Below are 24,598 nucleotides of genomic sequence, written 5' to 3'. Positions count from 1 at the left end.
ATAATGTTTTCCAAATATTTTGTATTGCTAAAATATAGCAAAATGTATTATTGCACTTTCTCCTTTAGTTTTTTAGGATATTGAGAACAAAATGAATCATTTGTTGGCAACAGAATCTTTCAGTATCTCAGGATCTTTTACACTTTAATCTGAATTTCCACTAATCTCAATAGATATTCTTGGAGTTTTATTTGGAAAAAAAAATCTATGATGTCCAAGTTAGTTACTATTATTTTATTGCCCTGTGGGGTGAGTGATTGTGTGTGTGTATATGTGAAATCTAGGTTACTGAGGAGAGGTTATGTGGCATAATATGCAAAGCACTGGATCTGAGTTGAGAAACTAGAGTTTGAGTCTTTTGCTCCATGAGTAGACAAATTAGGTAAGTCATCTAGTCTTACTTTACTGACTTGACAAATAAGAGGTTCTTTCTAGCTCTAAATCCTATGATTTTATAAATGAGATTGTGTAATATGAAAATGTTTTAATTAATTCAGTCCTGATGAATTGAGCTTCTTTCTCAAGTTTCTCAGTTTTAGACTTTCTCTGTTTCTCAATCTATCTTTTTGTAGCTCTGATTCTGTCTGTCTCTGATTCTTTCTGTCTTCATCTCTGATTCTGTTTGACTCTCTGTGTCTGTTTGTTTCTATCTGCCTGCTTCTGTCTGTTTGCCTATTTCCTCTTTGTTTCTCCAGATATTAAGGAACATACAAGTAAGACTGATTATTTATATTTCTAGGAGATTAAGGACCTTAGTACATTATAGAAACATGTCCATTGGCTCAGAAAATAATTAATACCCATTTGGAACTATATCTTTTCATCAAATGGTTTAGCTCACTTAAATTGGGATCATTTACTTGATTAGAAAACTGTCACATTTGACAGGTTTCACACATGGAGTAAGTTGATCTGTGTTGTGAAGTGAATAACAAAGTTATTGGACCATGTAGTTGAGAGAAAGTCTAAGGTTTAAATAATGTTTAGGCTTTCTATATTGGGTGATTTTTTTTCCTCTTCAGAGTATTTTTCTTATTCTCTTTTACATAATCAGGCTGTTTTGTTGTGTAGGACTTGGTACCTAGCTCTGTTCCATTCACAGACGTGGCATAAATGTTATACTTTGGTAAATTTGGTTCTAATGCCCTTTCAGACAGATTCCCAAATTGAAAATCCAATGCAATATTTGTCATTAATCATTAATTCTAAAGAAGTGTTTACATTGATACATAGGAAACAAAACAGGAAATTGCTTTACTATATCTCCCAGGTCAGAAAACTATTTTCAAACAAAATACTAATTGAAAGAAGTATGTAACCATGTTTTCTTACTCATTTGCCTTGTTCAGTTACCAGCTGATGATTTTATACACACATACATATATAGACAGACAGATAGATGAGGTCAATGCTTGGCAAATTTTAGGGAAAGCCATGGTATTGACTGATAATCACCATGGAGGATAAGAGGGAGTCAGCAGCAACAAGGACCATATACTAGGGCAGCATCCACTATGCAAATGGGAGCCACAGTTGATCCTTCCTAAACTAAAGTAGCATTTTTATCCCTCCTAATTGGGTCCAGAAGTAGCACTTGTGAGATTGGGTAGAGAAGAGTGAAGGAAAAGATAGAATCATATTACAGAAAACCTCTGGCAAGATAGTATTCTATCAAGCCACAGCAGCAAGTCTGTTCCCAGAACTTGTCATATATTTAGAAACTGGAACTCTTGAATCTATATTTACTCACCAGCATCAGGGAGTTTAAGGAATAAGGGCGGATTTGGGAGTTGAAGAAAATCAAGTGTGTTCATCCAGAAAGAGAAAGTCTCATTCAGGTCATCTAACTGGTTTTCCATTTCTCATGTCACTAGTAGAAGAGAGACTCTAGTTGTTGTAAAGCTGAAATTTTCTAATCAAGAAGGATACATTCATTTAAGGCTCCCCTCCCCAGATAAAAGGAGTACCAGAAAATAGGCAAGAAGGAGGAGGTTTCAAGCATAGGAAGGATATGGGCTAAGACTGACATAGGCTATTAGATAGAGAAATTAAATCAATAAACATTTATTATTCCATCAATAAGCATTTAGTTAGTATCCATAATATTCCAGGCACTGTTCTAAATGCTGGAGACACAATTATCATAATGCAACTGTTTCTGCCCTTAAAGAGCTTGTACTTTAATAAGGGGATACAACTATATTAGGGAATGGTACTCAAAGATCATGGCAGTTATAGGAACTGGAAACAGAACTGTATATTTTCAAGCCCAGTGCAGTAATCCTGTTAATATTGATTTGATTTTTGTTCTCAGACCCAGAGTAAGAGGTAGAAAGGTAAGGAAACATTCAGTGGTAGCAGATGGAAAGTTACTCAAACTAGATGTGCCTTGGTATCTTGGTAGATGGATGGATCTGATATCAAGCATGGTCTGCGATGGCTAGATATGATGGGTTGGATAACAACAGTTCCTCTCATGTGTCAGGTGCTGTAGTAACAAAGATAAAAATGAAAGTTTTAAATAAACATATACACACAAATTTTTCTAGGAAAAAAAATATGTCCTAACATTTAGTGCACCATCACTCATAATCAATTGTGCCTTGGTACTCCAAGGATGTAAGATATTCCATGCTTCAGAAGATGTCTGGGCTTCTAATGATCTTTTCTGCTTAACTAGACTAATTCTCTTAAGACAATCAAACAATTGGTCTTTCTAGCCATGAGGAGCAGCTGGAATTTATCTTTATCTAATAGAGCCTTCAAAAAGCCTTTAGCTTTTCTATATACAGTAGGATCTTGCTAAAGTATCATGTTTAAGATTTCACATTTATTCTTTATTCTCTTTAATTAAATATAATTTTGCAAAGTTGTTTAGAAACTCTAAACAGTTCATATATGCTAACTCTTCATTTTAAATATCCTATTTACTAAATTGAGATTTCCATTTATTTCTATGATTTTCCATGTTTTAAGGATAGAAATTGGTGTTGTGTTTTGTCTAAAACCTTTTCTGCAGCTGATAAAGTATTATTATTTTATTATATTCATAATATGGTCCATTAAGTTCATAGATTACTTAATACTGAACCAAACCTGAATATTTATGACCCGTTTAACTTGATTGTAGTACATAATTTTTTTAAAAAAGTTGCTATAGATTCTTTGCTATTTTTATTTAAAGTTTTTATATAGATGTTCATTACAAATATTATTGGTATACAATTTCCTTTCTACTTTTTATCTCTTTGTAGTTAAGATTCCTCTTTATATTAACTTCATAGAAGAATTTTGATAGTACTTTTACCAACTATATAATATTGGAAGGTATGCTCTTTGATTATTTGATAAATTCATTTGTAAATTCATCTGGTCTTCAGTTTTTCCTTTTGGTGTTTTATGGTGTATTCAATTAATTTTTAAATTTAAAAAAACAATATGTTGGGGTTTTGTGGGATTTTATTATTTTTTCCTCTGGCCCTCCTCTCATCTGTCAGCTTAGAACACAATAACTGGTTCACATTTTGTCCTATTCGCTTTTATGTTCATTTTAAGGAAAAATAGAGGTTTGTTTTTCTTGTGACTTTTGCTTGAAAAACTGAAATTTGATTTGCTTATGGCTTTTCACTTTCGTCTCTTTCTCCTATCTTAAAGTGTAAGGAAGTCACCAAAACTGATCCTCCTCGAGACTTAAATCAACTGTTGCTGAGTGAAATGAGCAGAACCAGAAGATCACTATACACTTCAACAACAATACTGTTATGAGGATGTATTCTGGAAATCTTCAACATAAAGAAGATCTAACTCACTTCCAGTTGATCAATGATGGACAGAAATAACTATACCCAGAGATGGAACACTGGGAAGCGAATGTAAATTGTTAGCACTACTGTCTATGTACCCAGGTTACTTATACCTTCTGAAGCTAATAATTAATGTGCAACAAGAAAATGGTATTTACACACATATATTGTATCTAGGTTATATTGTAACATATGTAAAATGTATGGGATTACCTGCCATCGGGGGGAGGGAGTGGAGGGAGGGAGGGGATAATTTGGAAAAATGAATAAAAAAAAAATTAAAAAACAAACAAACAAAAAAACAAAACTGATCCTCCTCCCAAGGCCTAAGTATATTTTCCTGACTATGGTTCCTTCGTCTCTTATATTTGCATTTCACAGAGTCTCCCCAGGTCTGGTCTTTTTTTTTTTTTTCTTTATCAAGAAACCTGAAATCTACTATTAAAATCTTTTTTTTTTTTTTTTTACTTTGACAATTATATTTAGTGTCACAAAGTTATTTTTGGTTGTAAACATTTTACTTTACCTTTTAAATACAATATTCCAAGATAAACTCTCTTTGATAGTAATTACAGCATATTTTTGTATAGTCCTGACTAAGATTCTTTAATCCTTGAATTCTTTCTCTCTGACCCTTTATAAAATTTATTTTTATTTGACCTAGAAGCTCTAGATTTTGACCATGATATTTTGAGTACTTTCAATTTGGAGTTTCTTTCAGAAGGCAATTGGTGATTTCTATGTTTCTCTTGCTCTCTGGTTCTCATACAAACCATACATACCATATTTGACATTCATTTTTTCTTCTTTTTTTGGTTTGATCTTGCAATTACCATACATTAAGCATTTGATTGTTCAGATATAGATATCAAATGACATAATTTAGGTTTTATATATATAGTTATATATATATGTATATTGGCAATATATATAGTTATATATATAATATAGTTATAAAGAATCAGAGTTCCAACACTTTGACCCCTTCCTTTTACAGAAAAAACAAATTAGGCTCAGCAGTTTAGGTGACTTTCCCTGGGTCATACAGGTAGAGTTAGAAATTTAAATCAGATTCAATGATTGTGTAGCTTCAATACTCTACCATTAATTCTCTTTCTTCTACAATAGTCTGCCTTTTATATAATAACATAAAGTTGACCATATCATCAGACACAGAATAGAATCAACTAGGATTATACTATTAACAGTAACCCCCAGGGTTCTTCTATGGAAGGAAATAGTGTTCCTCTTTAACATTCACCTTGACAAATAGTTCATTTTAAACTATTTCACAAATAATTCAAAGTTTATTCAAAAATCTTGCTCTGAGTTGTTGTTTATTCTGAGTTGCTATATTCAGTTGTTTTTCTCTTTGTTCTCAGTTGGCCTAATTCAAGTTTTTCTTTATTTTAGTATTTAAGGATTAAAAAAAGTTCACACCCATCTATTATTCATCTGGCTTATGTTCTTAATTTTTACTAATTTCACTTTTTTGCATTTTAGAGATAAAATTTCATCTGATTCAGGATTATAGCAGACTAACCTGGCACAGAAAAGCTCAAAGCTTTGGAGAAGCAGAGAGGTCATTTGGGAGATCTCAGGAACAGTGTGGGAAGCTGGCCCCAAATAAATATATTACAAATTCTACTAGCAGAGAGTAGATATCACCAGCTGGTCATTAACTTCTCTTTTGAAGTGGGAGGCACTTTTTCTTAAACTAAGATTTTGAAGAGTTCCTAATGGACAAATATAGCAAGCTACCATTAAATTAGGATATTTTTATAATACAAAGCATCATTTTGGATTAAGATCTGCAGAAAATCTTTTGCTTATTTCTAAATTGAATGAGGCAGCAACAATTAGAAAGACAGTTGTTAGCCCATTCCGGGTTCTGAATTCTCCCCATTTGATTGATTGTTACGATAATTCCATTTTCCAATGCATGCTGTGGCATTGCTAATACTGGCCTTTGTACAAAATGCTTTATTTGCTTTGATAGTTTCACAGCTGAATCTATCTTCTGACTTCCTGTTTTCACAATTTGTCTGCCAATCAAGAGAAGAAACATGGTTTAAAGGCATATCTCAACTGAACAGATAGGCAGACTAAAGTCTATGTGCATCTAGAAAGATCTCTTTCAAAGTCAGCAAGATTGCATAAGTCAGGAACTTTGGATAATATTTTGACACAAGAAAATTCTCTTGAATTTCTCTTTTCAATACAGTATCTGGGCTTAATAAAATAAGCCTTCTTTGATCAGTGATCAGTTGCTAATTGGTTGGGTTCTAAGGTAAATAGATGATAAGGCAAATACTTGCAAGACCATTTATATACATCAGCCAAGTAGTCTTATCTTCTATCAGTAACAGATGTTATCATGTCAACAGCAGGAAAAAATATAATAGCCTGTATTCTGTTGGAAGTAGATATCTCCGACAAAGAGAAGATCTAATTCAGTTCCAATTGATCAATGATGGACAGAATCAGCTACACCCAGAGAAGGAACACTGGAAAATGAGTGTAAACTATTTGCATTTTTGTTTTTCTTCCCAAGTTATTTTTACCTTCTGAATCCAAATCTTCCTGTGCAACAAGAAATTCGGTTCTGCACACATATATTGTAACTAGGATAACATATTTAACATGTATAAGACTGCCTACCATTTAGGGGAAGAGGTGGAGGGAAGGAAGGGAAAAATTGGAACAGAAGTGAGTGCAAGGGATAATATAAAAAATTACTTATGCATATGTACTGTCAAAAAAAAAGTTATAATTATAAAATAAAAATTAAAAAAAAATGTGACAGCCAACACAAAAAGGGAAGTCCCAGACTTGGACGCTTAACACCAGGCTTTTCTATCATTACAGTTCTTTTTAGTTTCCTTTCACTTTTCAGAAGTGAAGCTGAGGACTAGAGCTGGAAGATTTAGAATTTCCCATATATCTAATACAAAGCAGCTTATTTACATATGGGGGAAAATTGGCTAAGGATAGATGGACAGAGAGTATGATTTAAAAAAAAAACCCAAAAAACTTTGAAAAAGAACTTGGGTAGAAGTAAATCAGGAGTTAGGAAGGATGGGAAATAAGAGATATACACAAACATAAAGATCAGAAGTAGAATTTATTATATAAAAAGAATCAGGGGTAGTAATGATTTCAGACAAAGTAAAAGCTAGAATAGATTTAATCAAAAGAAAAATTATGGAAACTATATTATGTGTAAGCCATATTAATCAATATTATTTTAGACTATTTCAAATAACTAGAGAGTATAAGATTAGAATATTGCTGTGTGTAGGAAATGATGAGCTGGTAGATTTAGAAAAATATGAAAAGACTTGGGCTTATGAAGGAAGATTTTATTCCCCTTCAGAGAAATAAGCATAGTATTATCTTATAGAGTTGCATATGAATCTGTATGTGTGCATGTGTGCATACACACATATCTTCACATATGTGTATATACACACACATATATATATGTGATTATAGATATCTATGTATATATATATGTGTGTATATGTAAAATATGTGTATATGTTTGTGTATATATTTATATGTGTATGTATATATCTATATCTCTATTCAACATTCTAACTTTAATTCTCCTTCTACTACAATAATCTGTCATAAATATCTCCATCCTTAATTGTAACCTTCTTGGAGGAGCAGAGAAGGGGAAAAATAAAATAAAAAGTGCACAGCAGAGAATAAAAGAAAAACTATAGGGAAGCAAAGAAAAGATGGACATCTCTGAAAACAATATGTAGTTCTTAATATGTAGGCTTTTTTGAAATGGAAATTTATTGCTTTATCTTTTGAAACCTTTTTCTTTACCTATTTTATATTTAACATAAAAAAGAAGAAAGAAATTATGGTATATTGGATAGATAATTGGATTCAGAATCAGTAAGACCTGGGTTGGGAGCCTTCTACTGACATATAAGAGCTATGTGACCTTTGTCAAGTTGTTGAACCTCTTACTGCTCTAGGCAGCTCATTGAGACTTTGTCCTGACTACTTCCCTTGACCTCTTGTTTCTTTGAAAATTCAGCTCAAATACTAGCTTTATCATGAAGCCTTTCTTGGCTTTTCTGAACTGCTAGTGCCTCTTTCCTCAAAGCTTATATTTAATATTTATCTATTTTATTTATCTTATATATGCAGCACAAGTTTCCTACCCTGGTCAAATAGAAGCTTATTTGATACAGCTTTTTTGAAGCTAAGCATGAGACTTTCCATTTTCTCACATAAAGTTTTAATGCTGTTAGTTTCAGGTCATCCTAGCCTAGGTGAAAATTCTAAACTTGTTTTTGATACTCACTATAATATTATTTTTTCACATATTGTTACATTTTCTCACAATTTGTGACATTCACAAATTTTATAAGCAGATCTGTCTTTACTATTGATAAACACATTGAGTCAGTTAATTAGCATTTATCAAGCATTTGTCATAGATCAAGCACTGTGCTAAGTGCTGTACAACTAGGTCCAAATTAGCATGAATAATGAATCCCTGAACATTTTAGAATATGCATTATGTGAAATTATAAATATACAAAATATGGTAATTGGTTTTAGCCCAGTGGAAACTGCATTGTCAATTAGAATAATACAAATTCAGGGGATTCTTTATTAGCATTAATCGGGACCTTAAAATATTGAGGACAAAATTATATGGCATGACAGCAAATATCTTCATGTTTAAAATCTCCATATTAATCAGCAAGGTATGGAGAATGGAACATTAAACAAGCATTCTGGACCCTTATGTTCTGGTCTTTGTTTTTTCATTAACCAGATAAGTGATAGTAAGTCGCTCATCTTCTCCAAGACTCAGTTTTCCCATCTGTAATATGGAGAAAATTAGTTTCTAAAATGCCATTTCTATGATTCTATGAGACAACAAAGTGTAATAGGAAGAAGAGTGAAATCTGAATTGGGTTCAAATTCTGACTCTGACTCTTATTTACCTTGTGACCCTTGATTATGCCACTTAATATCTAATATCTGCAAAATGGGAATAATGCTACTTGACCTCCCTAACTTATAAGACTATTGTGAGGAAAATGCTTTGCAAACTGCAATTGAAATGTGAGTTATTGTTGTTTCACTCAGTGATCCAGGGGAGAGAGGGCTATTCTGAAGCCAGATAGACTCAAATTCAAATTGGGATTTTGATGCATACTAATGTTGCCACCTGACAAAATTTCTTCTGTGACCTGGATTACTTTCTGGAGACTATTAATTTCTGAGAAGACCCTGATTTACATTGATTGCATTCTCACCAGAAGTTCTAAAATCACTAATAGAAAAACTAGCAAAAAACAAAACAAAACAAAACAACAACAACAAAAAAACCCCGAAAATCATCGGCTCCCATTTTTCCCTCTTGCTTTCTAACTAGGGTATCATGAGATCATTATTAAATACCTGTTGGAAACAAGTACACTATGTCTGTTGTCTTTCACTTTACCTGTCAGTTTAGTAGTAAGCTTTTGAAAAAGAGGAAATGCAGTTAAGTTTGACTTGATTGTTTTAGGGAACTCTTTGATGATTCTAGCTAATCACTACTTCTAATTATTCATACTCTTATCAATTTCATAATTTGTTCAAGAGTATTGCTGAAAGAGAATTGTGTAAATATGTTTACACATATTGGATTTAACATATATAACATATATTGAATTGCTTGCCATCTAGGGGAGAGGGAGGAGGGAAGGAGGGGAAAATAGGAAACACAAGGTTATGCAAGGGTCAATGTTGAAAAATTATTGGTGCATATGTTTTGAAAATAAAAAAGCTTGAAAATTAAAAAAAAAGAATGTAATTGGGGGGAAATATTAAATAAATAAAATTTTAAAATATATAAAAAAGAGTATTGCTGAGATTGTTGATAAGGTAATTAATGTCTCCTTTGAAAATTGAGAAATTTGCAGACCCATGGATCATATCTCTCATGTTCTCAGTAGCCATATTTCAAGTCTGCCTAGATAGGTATTGAAGGGCTTAAGGATTACATAGGAAAAACAGAAACTAGATAAACAAAATAATCATTATTACTCAAAATGTCTCTGTTGAGTCATGTCTGTGTCTCTTCAAGCACATCACAAAAAATCATCTTGCATTGATTCCACAATGCATGAAACAGAAAAATATTTTTTGTCTATTTCTTTGGAAAGAACAACAAAACTACATAGCTTACTGAAGACAGCATATAATAATGCCTCATTTATCCACTTTATTAAAGAATAACTAAAATTAACTGTATAAATTTCTGAGAAATATTTTAGTGCCAAAACCTTAAAAAAGATTTAAATGTTTTTTTTTTATTGGAAAATTTTCAAAATACATTGATTTATTAATCTGAGTGTATTAAGTGTATTTTAACTTTTAAAAAACAATCATCCTTATGTTCATAATGATATAACATAACAATGATCTAATTGAGGTTTGCAAGGTTTTCTGATCCAAACTAAATAGTGGCTCCTATTATGTTTTTTAAACTTTGAGTATGCTTTTTAAAGTTTTCTGGGTCTTTAATTTTTAGTCAAAAGCTAACAGCTACACTTCTTAGAAATGTGTGTAAGTTAAGAGTTAATAGTCTCTAATCTTTTATGACTGATTAAAAGTTTTTTGCTTCCTTTTGAAGTATTGCTTATATGGATAGTTGAAGTTAGAGAAATGCTTGTTGACTGGAGATGCAACTGAAATATAGAGGTCATGTATAGGAAATGACAACACAAAACCTTTAGACTGTCTCAAATGGCAACTAAGTCTAGATAGTGCTTTTTGGAAGAAATGAACCAGGCTATTGATTCTGTCCTACCTACCCTATTCTCAGAATCTTCTGAGATTTTACTTTTAATCCTGCTCTCAAGGCAAAAGACAAGAAAAAGCTTCCTGTCAGTAAGAACTTGGATTAATTTTTTTCTATGTTGTTTCTTTGTTTCTTCATTTTCTTTCACTTGCCTCTAGAATTTCATCTTTTATCCTTTCTCTGTTCCTTTTCTCTATTCTGCAGAAGTAATAGAACAATAAATCTTAGTCAGTGGGCTTTGTACATGAATGAGATTTTTAGCAGCATAGAAAGTTCAGCAAAATTTCATTGTTCTAGAGGATAATATGGTGTACCAGTCTTCTTTAGGATACAGAACTAGTTATTGTAGACAAAAGGATGGCATAACAGTTTATGCCTGCTTCTTTAACTGATTTTTGTGGGTACTGAAAATAGGACATATGTGAAATTTAGTATAATTTTCTGTATGAAGATTAGGACTAAAGTTAGATCACTTATCAGTGGAAAGGGCAGTGAATGACGAGTGAGGAAGCCTGTGATCTTGGCCTAATTCTACCATTGATAAATGGAGGTATTTGGTAACTTAATTTTCCTCTCTGGAGTTCAGTTTATTCATCTATAAAGTGGGGGATTTGAATTTAAAAATTTCCAAAGTACTTTCAGCTTTAATATTCTGTGATTCCATTTACACTACTCCTTAATAGCCAACAATGAAATGAGATGTCAAGAACAGTATAGAAATGGCCTATTTAATCATATAAAATTTAAATTCAAATTGGAGTAGTTTTTTTCATTTGGAAAGGAAGCAGAGTATCAAAATAAAAATAAATCCATATTAACATAAGTAGCATTTTATGAATCCCCCCATTTTCCAAAACAGAACAAAAATTAGTAAGAATAGTGGCATTGTTTACATATTTTGCCAATCTCTCTAATTTCTAGTTTAATAGAAGACAGCTGGATTCCCATAACTATTTCTGCATCCAATCTGTTATGATATATTGTCTTGGTTGAAATACAGAAATAAATACAGCCTCACACAGATATTGTAGTTAGAAAAAAAGAGGAATATGCTTTGCAAGCAATTAATGTGTGTGTTAATGAAAAATCTTAGACTTATAAAATGGGAAAACTTTTTTTTACAGTCAAAGGTTGTGATAAAGGCCTCATTTCCAAAACATATAGAGAATTGACTCCAATTTATAAGAAATCAAGCCATTCCCCAATTGAAAAATGGTCAAAGGATACAAACAGACAATTCTCAGATGAAGAAATTGAAACTATTTCTAGTCATATGAAAAGATGCTCCAAGTCATTATTAATCAAAGAAATGCAAATTAAGACAACTCTGAGATACCACTACACACTTGTCAGATTGGCTAGAATGACAGGGAAAGATAATGCTGAATGTTGGAGAGGATGTGGGAAAATTGGGACACTGATACATTGTTGGTGGAATGAATACATCCAGCCATTCTGGAAAGCAATTTGGAACTATGCTCAAAGAGTTATCAAACTGTGCATAACCTTTGATACAGCAGCGTTATTACTGGGCTTATATTCCAAAGAGATTTCAAAGAAGGAAAAGGGACCTGTATGTGCAGGAATGTTTGTGGCAGCCCTCTTTGTAGTGGCCAGAAACTGGAAACTGAGTGGATGCCCATCAATTGTAGAATGGCTGAATAAATTGTGGTATATGAATGTTATGGAATATTATTGTTCTGTAAGAAATGACCAACAGGATGATTTCAGAAAGACCTGGAGAGACTTACATGAACTGATGCTGAGTGAAAGAGCAGGACCAGGAGATCATTATATACTTCAACAACAGTACTATATGATGATCAATTCTGATGGACATGGCTATCTTCAACAATGAGATGAGCCAAATAAGTTCTGATAGAGCAGTAATGAAGTGAACCAGCTACACCCAGTTAAAGAACTGTGGGAGTTGACTATGAAACACTGACTAAAATTCACAATCCTTATTATTTTTGTCTGCCTACATTTTTGACTTCCTTCACAGGCTAATTGTACACTGTTTCAAAGTCTGATTCTTTTTGTACAGCAAAATAATTGCTTGGACATGTATACATATATTGTATTTAACTTATACTTTCACATATTTAACATGTATTGGTTAACCTGCCATCTGAGGGAAGGGGAAGGAGGGGAAAAGTTGAAACAAAAAGGTTTTGCAATTGTTAATGCTGGAAAATTACCTATGCATAAAATTTTTGTAAAAATAAATAAAAAAAAGAAAAATCTTTGACTTAAGGGACTCCTTAAAAGGGGAAGGGGGCAGTTCTAGGGCTCCTTGGACCACACTTTTGAGAACCTTCAGCATAGAGCCATGGATTTTTTTGAAATTAATTTTATAATTATATATTTTTTGACAGTACATAGGCATGGATAATTTTACAACATTATCCCTTGTATTCACTTCTGTTCCGAATTTTCCTCTCTTTCTCTCCACCCCTTCCCCTAGATGACAGGCAGTCCCATACATTTTAATTGTATTATAGTATATCCTAGATACAATATATGTGTGCAGAACTGAATTTCTTGTTGCACAGGAAGAACTGGATTCAGAAGGTAAAAATAACCTGGGAAGGAAAACTAAAATGTAAATAGTTTACACTCATTTCACAGGGTTCCTTTTCTGGGTATAGCTAATTCTGTCCATCATTGATCAATTGGAATTGGATTAGCTCTTCTCTATGTTGAAGATATCCACTTCCATCAGAATACATCCTCATACAGTATCGTTGTGGAAGTGTATAATGATCTCCTGGTTCTGCTCATTTCACTCAACATCAGTTCATGTAAGTCTCTCCAAGCCTCTCTGTATTCCTCCTGTTGGGCATTTTTTTACAGAACAATAATATTCCATAATATTCATATACCATAATTTACCTAACCATTCTCCAATTGATTGGCATGCATTCATTTTCCAGTTTCTAGCCACTATGAAAAGGGCTGCCACAAACATTTTGACACATATAGGTCCCTTTCCCTTCTTTAGTATTTCTTTGGGATATAAGCCCAATAGTTGCACTGCTGGATCAAAGGGTATGCACAGTTTTATAAGTTTTTGGGCATAATTCCAAATTGCTCTTCAGAATGATTGGATTCTTTCACAACTCCACCAACAATGTATCAGTGTCCCAGTTTTCTCACAATCCCTCCAACATTCATTATTATTTTTTCCTGTCATCTTAGCCAATCTGACAAGTGTGTAGTGGTATCTAAGAGTTGTCTTAATTTGCATTTCTCTGATTAATAATGACTTGGAGCATCTTTTCACATGACTATAAATAATTTCAATTTCTTCATCTGAGAATTATCTGTTCATATCCTTTCACCATATATCAATTGGACAATGGCTTGATTTCTTATAAATTAGAGTTAATTCTCTATATGTTTTGGAAATGAGGTCTTTATCAGAACCTTTGTAAAAATGTTTTCCCAGTTTATTGCTTCCCTTCTAATCTTGTCTGCATTAGTTTTGTTTTTACAAAAACTTTTCAATTTGATATAATCAAAATTTTCTATTTTGTGATCAATAATGATCTCTAGTTCTCCTTTGGTCACAAATTCCTTCCTCCTCCACAATTCTGAGAGGTAAACTATCCTATGTTCTCTGATCTATTTATGATCTCATTCTTTATGCCTAAATCATGGACCCATTTTGATCTTATCTTGGTATATGGTGTTAAGTGTGGATCCATATCTAATTTTTGCCATACTAATTTCCAGTTTTCTCAGCAGTTTTTGTCAAATAATGGATTCTTATCCCAAAAGTTGGGATGCTTGGGTTTGTCAAACACTAGGTTATTATAGTTGTACACTATTTTCTCTTGTGAACCTAACCTATTCCACTGATCAACTAGTCTATTTCTTAGATGAGGTACACCTCGGCCGCCTTCATTTGATTTTTTTTTTTTTTTTGATTAATTCCCTTGAGATTCTCGAACTTTTGTTCTTCCATATGAATTTTGTTATTTTTTCTAAGTCATTAAAATAGAGTCTGATTAGTATAGCACTAAATAAAAAGGTTAGTTTAGGGAGTATTGTCATCTTTATTATATTTGCTCAGCCTATCCAAGAGCACCTAATGTCTCTCCAATTATTTCAATCTGACTTTATTTTTGTGGCAGATGTTTTGTCATTTTGTTCATATAATTCCTGACTTTCCTTTGGTAGATAGATTCCCAAATATTTTATACTCTCAACAGTTGTTTTGAATGGAATTTCTCTTTGTATCTCTTGCTGTTGGATTTTGTTGATGTATAAAAATGCTGAGCATTTATGTGGATTTATTTTGTATCCTGCAACTTTGCTAAAGTTGTGAATTATTTCTAATAACTTTTATTAGAATCTCTGGGGTTCTCTAAGTATACCATCATATCATCTGCAAAAAGTGATAGTTTTATTTCGTCATTACCTACTCTACTTTCTTTAATCTCTTTCTCGACTCTTACTGCTGAGGGTAGCATTTCTAATACAATATTGAATAGTAATGGTGATAGTGGGAGTACACTCACAGGCCCCTTCAAGATTACCAAAAGCCCCCATTATAAAAGAGGAAAACTGGAATCCACTCTTGGCAGGGGCCCCAAACATGGCATCCTTACTCCAGCTATGTCAAGGGTTCCTGCCCGCCCAGTGCCAGCCCTGGCCCTGGCATCTTTCTACCTTTAACCTTACTTCCAAACCTCCAAATAAACCTCTTTAATTAATCTAGGTTTTCAGGTCTGTAAATTCCTTTTCAGAGAACTCATGCGCCACTACTAGACCTCATTGTACTCTGTATCCTTGCACCGAATCCAAAGGGGTTGCAGGAGAGCTCTATTTGACTCCCTTTACCCCAAACCTGCCACTAGACCTAAATTAACCCTAATTTCATTTAGGTACCCCTTACCTAATTCTCATCAGCCCCACTTGCGTCACACAGCTCTCACTTTTTAGCATCCCTACCCCCTTCTTTTAAATCCCTTCCCCTTTCTTTTATCCTTCCCTTATTACTCTTTTCTTTTTCCCTTTTTCCCCTCCTCCTTTTTAATGAGGTGAGAGAGAATTCTCTGTAAAACCAATATGTCAATTATTTTCTCTTTGAGTCAATTCTTATGAGAGTACAATTCACGCAATGTTCCTCCCCCTCTCTAAATTACCTCAGATATAATAAGTTTTCTTTGCCTCTTTCTGGGATGTAATTTCCCTCTTTTTATCTCCCACTATCCCCTTTACATTTCTACTTCCCTTTTTTATGTTATATCAGTAAAACCAAATTATACATGTGGACTTTCTGTATATTCACAACAGAGATACAGTTCTCAAGAGTTCCTTTTACCTTTTTCTGCTTCTCGAGTCCTGTGGTTGGAGATCAAATTTTTTGTTTAGATCTGGTTTTTTCCTTAGAAACAAATGGAATTCCTCTGTTTCATTAAATGTCCATTTTCTTCCATGGAAGAAAATGTTCAACTTAGCTGGGTAGTTTATTCTTGGCTGCATTCCAAGTTCTTTTGCCTTTTGGAATATCAGATTCCAGGCCCTTCAATCCTTTAATGTGGAGGCAGCCAGATCTTGAGTGACCCTTATTAAGGCACCTTGGTATTTGAATTGTTTTTTCCTGGCTGCTTGCAATATGTTTTCCTTAGTCTGATAGTTCTGACATTTGGCCACAATAATCCGTGCTTTTTTTTTTTTTTTTTTTTTTTTTTTTTTTAGGGTCTTTTTTAGAAAGTTTTCTATGAATTTTTTCAATGCATATTTTACTTTCTGGTTCTATTACCTCTGGGCAGTTCTCTTTGGTGATTTCCTGTAAAATAGAATCTAGGCTCTTTTTTTCATCATTTTTTTTTCTGGAAGTCCAATAATCCTCAGAGTATCTCTCCTACATCTATTTCCCAGGTCTGTTGATTTTCCAAGCAAATATTTTATGTTTTTCTCCAGTTTTTCATTTTTTTGGTTTTGCTTGACTGATTCTTGGTGTCTCGATGAATCATTCATTTCTATTTGTTCAGTCCTGATTTTTAATGAGTTATTTTCTTCATTTGCTTTTTTTGCTTCTTTTTGTATATGTCTAATTGAGTTTTTAAATGAGTTATTTTGCTTTATGGAATTTTTTTTTCCATTTCATTAATTTTTTTTAATAAGTTTCTTTTTCCAATTCACAGATCCTACTTTCCTGTGATTTTCTAACCTTTTCCAATTCACAAATTTTGTTTCCCTGCACTTCCTGTGAATTCTTTATCTTTTCCAATTCAAATTTCAGGATGTTGTTAGTCTCTTACATAGCTTCTCCTTCCTTTCCCCATATTTTTCTAACTCTCCTTTCAGGTTTTTAATAGTCTCTTCTAGGAGAGAGTTATGTGATGGGGGCCAGGTAACATTCCCCTTCAGGGTATTATCTAGAGACTGTCTGCTATTAGTCTCCCTGTGGTTGCAAAACCTGCTCTCTTTCTGTATAGAAGCTATCAATTGTTGTTTTCATTTTTTTTACTCGTTTTAAAAAACCTTCAGGTCTGCCTTCAGGGCAAGGAGGTTACCAGCTTCCTCTGCAGAACAGTGATAGGTATATCGATGGCAGCTGTCTTGTGAATGGGCTGAAAAGGTACGGGGGTGCTCTGGGAGAGAGTTTCCCTCCACACTCTGCAGTGATTCAGAGCTGGTTAGCATGGGCTTGGGCTGCAGAAGTGCCCAGTGAAGAGCCCACTCTGTGTTGCCTAGCAACTGCCCTGAGGCTAGAAGCTGAACAGTGAAAGTGTCACAACACCAGGAGAAAACCCCTGTGGGGCTGTGGATATTAGACCTGAAGAGTGAATAGCCTTGGCGCACAGACTGGAAGTGTCTCTGGCTAGGGAAGCACAGTCACTGCTGCAGACGTTTCCCTGCTGTGGAAGTTCCACTGCCTCAGGCCGAGCCCCCCCACTGTGCAAATTCAAGGCTGCCTTGGGCTGTGTCCCCCTGCCATGCAGATTCTTAACTGCCCAAAGGAAAATCTCTACACAGCAGAATGGGGCTGCACAGCCCTGCTGTGATCTCTGCTGAGTCACTTCTGGTTTGGGGTAGGCAGAATATAATTTCTGGCATTTTTTAAAGTGGCTTTATGGCAGAAACTAGGTATGGACCCACATTTAACACCACATACTAAGGTTAGATCAAAATGGGTCCAAGATTTAGGCATAAAGAATGAGATCATCAATAAATTAGAGGAACATAGGATAGTTTACCTCTCAGACTTGTGGAGGAGGAAGGAATTTGTGTCCAAAGGAGAACTAGAGATCATTATTGATCACAAAATAGAAAATTTTGATTACACCAAATGATGGTAATTTCAGATGATGAAATTAAAACTATTTCCACTCATATGAAAGAGTGTTCCAAATCACTTAGATCAGAGAAATCAGATCAGAGAAATGCAAATTAAGACAACTCTGAGATACCACTACACACCTGTCAGATTGGCTAAGATGACAGCAACAAATAATGATTAACGTTGGAGGGGCTGTGGGAAAACTGGGATACTGATGCATTGTTGGTGGAGTTGTGAAAGAATACAACCATTCTGGAGAGCAATGTGGAATTATGCCCAAAAAGTTATCAAAATGTGCATACCCTTTGACCCAGCCATACTACTACTGGGCTTATATCCCAAGAAAATACTAAAGAAGGGAAACAGACCTGATGTGCCAAAATGTTTGTGGCAGCCCTTTTTGTAGTGGCTAGAAACTGGAAAATGAATGGATGTCCATCAATTGGAGCATGGTTGGGTAAATTATGGTATATGAATGTTATGGAATATTATTGTTCTGTAAGAAATGACAAACAGGAGGAATGCAGAGAGGCTTGGAGAGACTCACATCAACTGATGCTGAGTGAGACGAGCAGAACTAGGAGATCATTATACACTTCAACAATGATACCGTATGAGGATGTATTCTGATGGAAGTGGATATCTTCAACATAGAGAAGAGCTAATCCAATTCCAATTGATCAATGATGGACAGAATCAGCTACATCCAGAAAAGGAACACTGGGAAATGAATGTAAACTGTGGGCATTTTTTTGTTTGTTTGTTTTTTGTTTTTCTTCCCAGATTATTTTTACCTTCCAAATACAATTCTTCCTTTGCAGCAACAACAACAAAATTCGGTTCTGCACATATATATAGTACCAAGCATATACTATAAGATATTTAATATGTATGGGAATGCCTGCCATCCAGGGGAGGAGGTGGGGGGAAGGAGGGGAAAAATTCGGAACAGAAGGGAGTACAAGGGATAATGTTGTAAAAAAAAAATTACCTATGCATATGTACTGTCAAAAATGTTATAATTATAAAAATTTAAAAAAAAATTTAAAAAAATAAAATAAAGTTGCTTTGATTTCTCTGATAATCTGCTGTTTTGCAAGCAGAGTAGAGCAATCAGCCTATGCCAGAGTCATCTGTCTCTGCAGCTTTTCTAATCCCAGAGGCCTCCCCAGCCCAATCTGTGCAATATGCTAGCCTATTTCCATCATTGTCAGCTGCTGATCTTTTTCCCACCTCTCAGGACAGACCTTTTCTGATGAAATTCCAGATTCTCTTCGACTGGTAAGTTGTTGTACTTCTCATCTTCATGGGTTTTACCAGTCTAGAACTATTTTTGAGCCTGAATTTACTATAAATAAACTAGGAAAAGGAAAAGGATTTCCTTCCCTTCTACTTATTTTTTTCTCTTCCTCCTCCTTCTTTATCTTTTTTTCTTTCCTCTTCCTCTCTGCTTTATATTTCTACTCCTAACTTTTTGGCCTGGCTGTGGTCTAAGAATATAGCTAGGGGTGGAAAGGAGTGTGTGCTGTGAAAACTTTTCAAGACAATCAAAGAGAATTTGATGGATGCTGGGTAATATGGTAGTGGTGGTGGAGTGACAAGAGGAACCAATGTAGGACAGGCCTCTCTCCTATTGCTAGCCTCCTGTCTCAAAGTCCTTCTTGGTCCTAGTCTAGGAAAATCAAATCAATGGTTGGCATGGCTATACATTAAGATGCTAATGAGCTTTTCCCACTTATACATTCCTGATGTCATATTAAGGAGGCTGATGCCCTCATTTTTCTAGCTGAACTGCTGTTGCCATTTTTCATTCCCTTCTTTTTATTCAACCCTCCTCATTCTTTCCTCTTTCCATGCTAACCATCACTTGTTTATTGTTTGGACCCTGATTGATTCAGAGTGAATGTAAATAGCAATTACTTCTGTTTTGACTAGAAACTGATGTTTCTTCCCCTCCCAGACAGATTTTTTTTTAAACTAGGTAAAGAGATCATTCTCTGACTCCTTTCTAACTTAGCCTTAATGATTGTTTGGGTGTTGCCTCAGTCAAGTTGAGACCTGTTAAAGACCTTAACTTAAAAGTCCAAGGTCTCCTCCTGAATCCAAGGCCATCTCCAGTTATTCTGATTTATAATGTTGCTACTGCATCTAGATGGCTTCAAAAGAGCCAAAGGGGCTGGTAACTTTGCTCAGCCCTCTCTTAAATCCAATTCAGTTGCATATCATAGCAGCACTTTTCTGATGTCATGGTCCTCTTAGAGAACAAAGGACAATTTCTACTCTTTCTTTTCCTCTTTCTTTCCAAGCTTCAACTTACTCACCTTTATAATGAACAATTAACTCAACCTTGTTCCTTAATAATGCTTTTTACCATTTCCATCCCTAGCTCTGGCTTATAAAAAATAGTAACAAAATGATACTTTGCATTTTCTTGGTATTTGCTCAACTCCTTATTATTAGTACCTTAACTTATCTTTTCTGAATGAGAAACAGATGGCAGATGAATAATCATTACAATCATTCTGACTTTCTCTGCTCACCCTGTCCTATTATCTCAGATTCCTGGACTAGATGTTTCACTACTGCTTACTTAAATTCCTGTGTCATAATCACTATTTCTGTGCCCTAATTCTAAGTGCCCTCACCTAAATCCAATGCAGCACACTTTTTTTCAGTGAAGAGGAGAAAGAGAGTGAGAGATGTAGAAGGGAGAACAGAAGAGGAAGAGGAAGATAGGAAGAGAAAGTAGAAAAGGAGAAGAAGAGAAAGAGAGAGAGGAAAGAAGATAGAGTATGTGGAGGCTGAGGGGAGACAATGTGGGAATTGGAGAGGAAAAAGAAAATAAACAAAGATTAGAGAAAGGAGAGGAAGAGAAAGGTTGAGAGGAGGAGGGGAGAGAAGAAGAAAAAAAGAATAGAAAAAACATTGTGGCAGGAAGAAAGGAAAGAAGAATGAGGATAAATAGTCAGGAAGGGGGAAATTCTCTATTTTTGTAATCTATGATTTATATAGGATGAATAAAAGAAATAATTTGTTATTTTATAACATATTTTAAATATATGTATGTATATAGGCTCTGGTGCTCCTTCCAGTTCTAGATCTATAATCCCTAAATTTACTCCCCATTCAAATATAAACCAAATATAAATTCAAATATCAATATAATAAAATATAAACCTAGTTCCCATTTAAATTACTTCCATATATGGAGGTAAGAGCATTCTTCATAGGATCACATGATAGGTAAAACCCCAGAAGCCATGTAGGTCAACCCCTTCATTTCACAGAAAAGGAAACTGAGATTTAGGATGTTCATATACAAGGAGTGAGTACAGAGACAGACTTTTATTATAAGTTTTTGACTCGGGAGTCAGTGCTCTCTAGATCACTATTGAAAACCACTTTTGCTACTAGAAGGAAAGAAGAGACCTTAGGTTTCTTCATCTCAAAGTAAGTCATGCTATTAAATGAACTCACTATAATTATAAAAGTCAAAAAGAGCCTGAGGCCAAGGGGCTGATAGATAAATGTCAATGAAGGGAGAATAAGAGTCCCTTAGGAACCTCAATAGGAGAGGGCTCATCAAAGGGAAGAGCCAAGTTTGCTAGAGAGAACAAGGTGGGTGGACACAGAAGGTTGGCCCTGGGATGATGACATGGTAAAAGAAAATAATCATTATTTAGCCTTAGATTGGCTATTTTTCTGACAAAAGTATTGGTCTTTGACAAGGGGAGTTTTTATTGACGCTCTACAAAGTCATGTTGGGAAGCTGCAGAAATCGTGTTACAATTAGAAGAGTGCAAATTGATGAATCAATAAGTCTAGAAACATTTAATAAGCACATATATGCCAAGCATTATGTTAGTTACTGGGAATACAAGTTTAGTAATAAAACTTTATTGGCAGTGTAATTAGAGATAATGTGTACATATATGACATGTATCAGGAATATAAAGTGAATAAATACTAATATATTCAGTGTTTAAAGGCAAGATTATTTGGGAGGGAAGGCATTAGGAAAAAGGGAAATTGGGAAAGGCTTAAATTCATGCTTTTCCATCTCAATTTCCAACCTCTCTGTTTTAACCAGTACAAAGCAGAAATATTATCTTCTGTTCAGCTTTCATAGGAATGTCAATTCATCTATACATGATCATTTAAATTCCTTGGGAGAAGCTCAAACCTAAGATAGTAGTTCCAAAAATGGGAATGAGCTTCCATTTGTAACTTTGCCAGAAAGGCATCACAAACGGGATCCAATACTTGCTTATTTTTTCTAAGCTGTCAGTTAGCTTACTTTCAGCTGATCTCTCCAGAGTAGCCCAAACATATTCTTAGATGTGTTTTTTGAATTTGGCGGTTCATTTTGACTGATCATTTTAAAGTCCTCTTCATCTTTTTATTTTTTCCCCCAGGCCATTAATATCTTTATTAGCTTGGAAATACCATTCATTCTGTGGGCAATGCTTTAAAACACATTTCATCTATCAAGATTAATTTTGCTGAGCATGCCACCAAATAAACACATTAAAAATAACTAATACTTCATTAATCAAAATATCGACTTTAACAGATGTGACAAGCTTTCCCTTTTCCTCTTTATTTTCAGTTACTATTTCTTTCCTGGGGAAGGGGGTTGTATTTTCCTGTTGGACTAAATTAAAAAAAAATTATAAAAGCCTGCCATCTTTAATGGAAAATATGTACAAAATGTGAAGTCACAATCCACTATAATTAATGCTAATTAATTGTTATATATCAAATGAGCAAGAAATGCACATGCAAAATCTAAAAAGCTAATTTTTTGAAGATTGGTTAATCAATTGTTTGTTCAAATACACATTTGTTTGAGTATGCAGACACTCAGGACTTTTCTAAGAGGTAGACTATATCAAATCATAAAAGCATAATGTTTCTTAAATATGTGCTGCATGAGGGGAAAATCAAATATATTAAAAACCAAATGGACCTGATGTTTAATGATTAATGTTGAAAAGAAAAGTTAACAATGTGAGAATTAATCATCCAGATTGATAAAAAAGATTTGGTAGAAATTATTATCTTCCCTTCCTATAAGGTATTCAACCTCAAAAAAACTAGTGTTTTATCATGGAGCAATAGGGATATGGTGTCTCATTCCTGGAATGCTTTGGTAACTGATTTCTACCTCTTGGTTTTGTAACTTTCACCAAAACTCTGCTCCAGTGTCACCTATTGAGAGAGGACTTTTCTGGCTCCCTCAGCTGCAGAGGTCTTCTCTCTTAGATTATCTTTCATGCCTTCTGCATATATCTTTTATCTACCTAGGTATTTATTTACCTTTTGTTTCTCCATGAAAATATAAATTCTTTGAGAATAAGGATCATCTTTTTTTCTTTATATAAATCTCTTTGTTGATTTTGACTTTCCTGATTTAAAAGAAAAAAAAAACCAAACAAACAAAAAACAATGACAACAATCCAGCAACTGCAAAAATGGGAACAGAAACATGAAGAGACTTCTGAAAGAATACAAAGAGAATGCTCAGAGATGTGATGGTATCAGACAGATTAACCAATCTGTGGTACAAAACCGGAACTCACATTCACATTTCATTTGCAACAGAGTGACAAAGCAAAAATGCCTTGCTTAACTAAAACTCCTTGATTTGAAATCTAGACTTCTTACTTTGACCCATATCTTGAAATGACATACTTTCCTTTCAGGACTCTCTGAGGGAGCTCCTAAGAAAAGAAAAGATGATAGAATTTGAATTAGAAATGTAAAAAGTGCAAGTCCTTCTCTATTTTAAATATATATCAAAACAAAATAAAACAATCTCATTTAATCTATTAGGAGTTAAGTGAGTTGCCTAGGGTCATATAGCTAGTAAGTGTTAAATGTCTAAGGCAAAATTTGAACTTGGATCCTCCTAACTCCAGGGTTGATACACTGTCCACTGTGCCACCTAGCTGCTCCTCCTTTGATCTATTACGGCAACAAATATCCATTGAGCATTTATTGGAAGCAATATAGTGATGCTACAGGAATTTAAAAAAAGATAAGACACAGTCCTGGTCACTAAGGACCTCAAAATAGAGAAAAACATGTAGAGAAAAGAGACAACTAAAATTCAAGATAATGATAGAAATAAAAACAGTGTGGTACTGTAAGAATTATAATGACTTTCAAACCAGAAAACCTGGGTTCAAGTTCCATCCCTGATATTTATTTTCTGTGAAACTGTGGGATCTTCTGGATTTTAGTTTTCATATCGGGTGCCTGACTAATTGGTGCTTAATAAATGATTTTCATTGATCTATAGAAGGATGAAGTTGGATTGAATTATCTCTGAAATTGCCCCCAGCTCTGACATTTCTATAATTCAAGCGGATTTTTTCCCCATGCAGAATATGATTAATTGGCAAATGTATAGTAACAGCTGTAAGAATTCTGAGTAGAGAGAAATCACTACAAGCAAGAATAGTCAGAAAATAGTGAGAGTAGGCTTTATCAAGAAGAAGTGGCTTGAGCAGGATTTTGAAGAGCTAGTTATGATCTGGATTGATAGAGAAAGAAAGATGATGTGACTGGAGTGTTCCAAAGAAAATCACAAAAGCAGGACATTGTCTTTTGGGAGGGAGGGGAACCTATCAGTGCATTTATGAAAAAGAAGATTGGGAAGGCATATTA

At 34.2% G+C, this 24,598-nt stretch overlaps 1 long non-coding RNA gene across 1 annotated transcript in view; it reads right to left on the bottom strand.

Annotated features, from left to right (window-relative positions):
• Window positions 1-2,048: 2,048 nt before the first annotated feature.
• The window catches only part of LOC141547754 (uncharacterized), a 68,230-nt gene continuing 45,680 nt past the window's right edge, over window positions 2,049-24,598 (bottom strand). Inside the window, exons 2-4 of the long non-coding RNA XR_012483615.1 lie at window positions 23,594-23,649; window positions 10,643-10,827; window positions 2,049-2,488 (exon numbers count right to left, since the gene is read on the bottom strand). This is a non-coding gene — a long non-coding RNA (uncharacterized LOC141547754). The remainder of the gene's footprint in view (window positions 2,489-10,642; window positions 10,828-23,593; window positions 23,650-24,598) is intronic.

This window comes from Sminthopsis crassicaudata, chromosome 6 (assembly GCF_048593235.1).
Source record: "Sminthopsis crassicaudata isolate SCR6 chromosome 6, ASM4859323v1, whole genome shotgun sequence".
NCBI lineage: Eukaryota > Metazoa > Chordata > Mammalia > Dasyuromorphia > Dasyuridae > Sminthopsis > Sminthopsis crassicaudata.
This window is presented reverse-complemented; position numbering and strand designations above follow the sequence as displayed.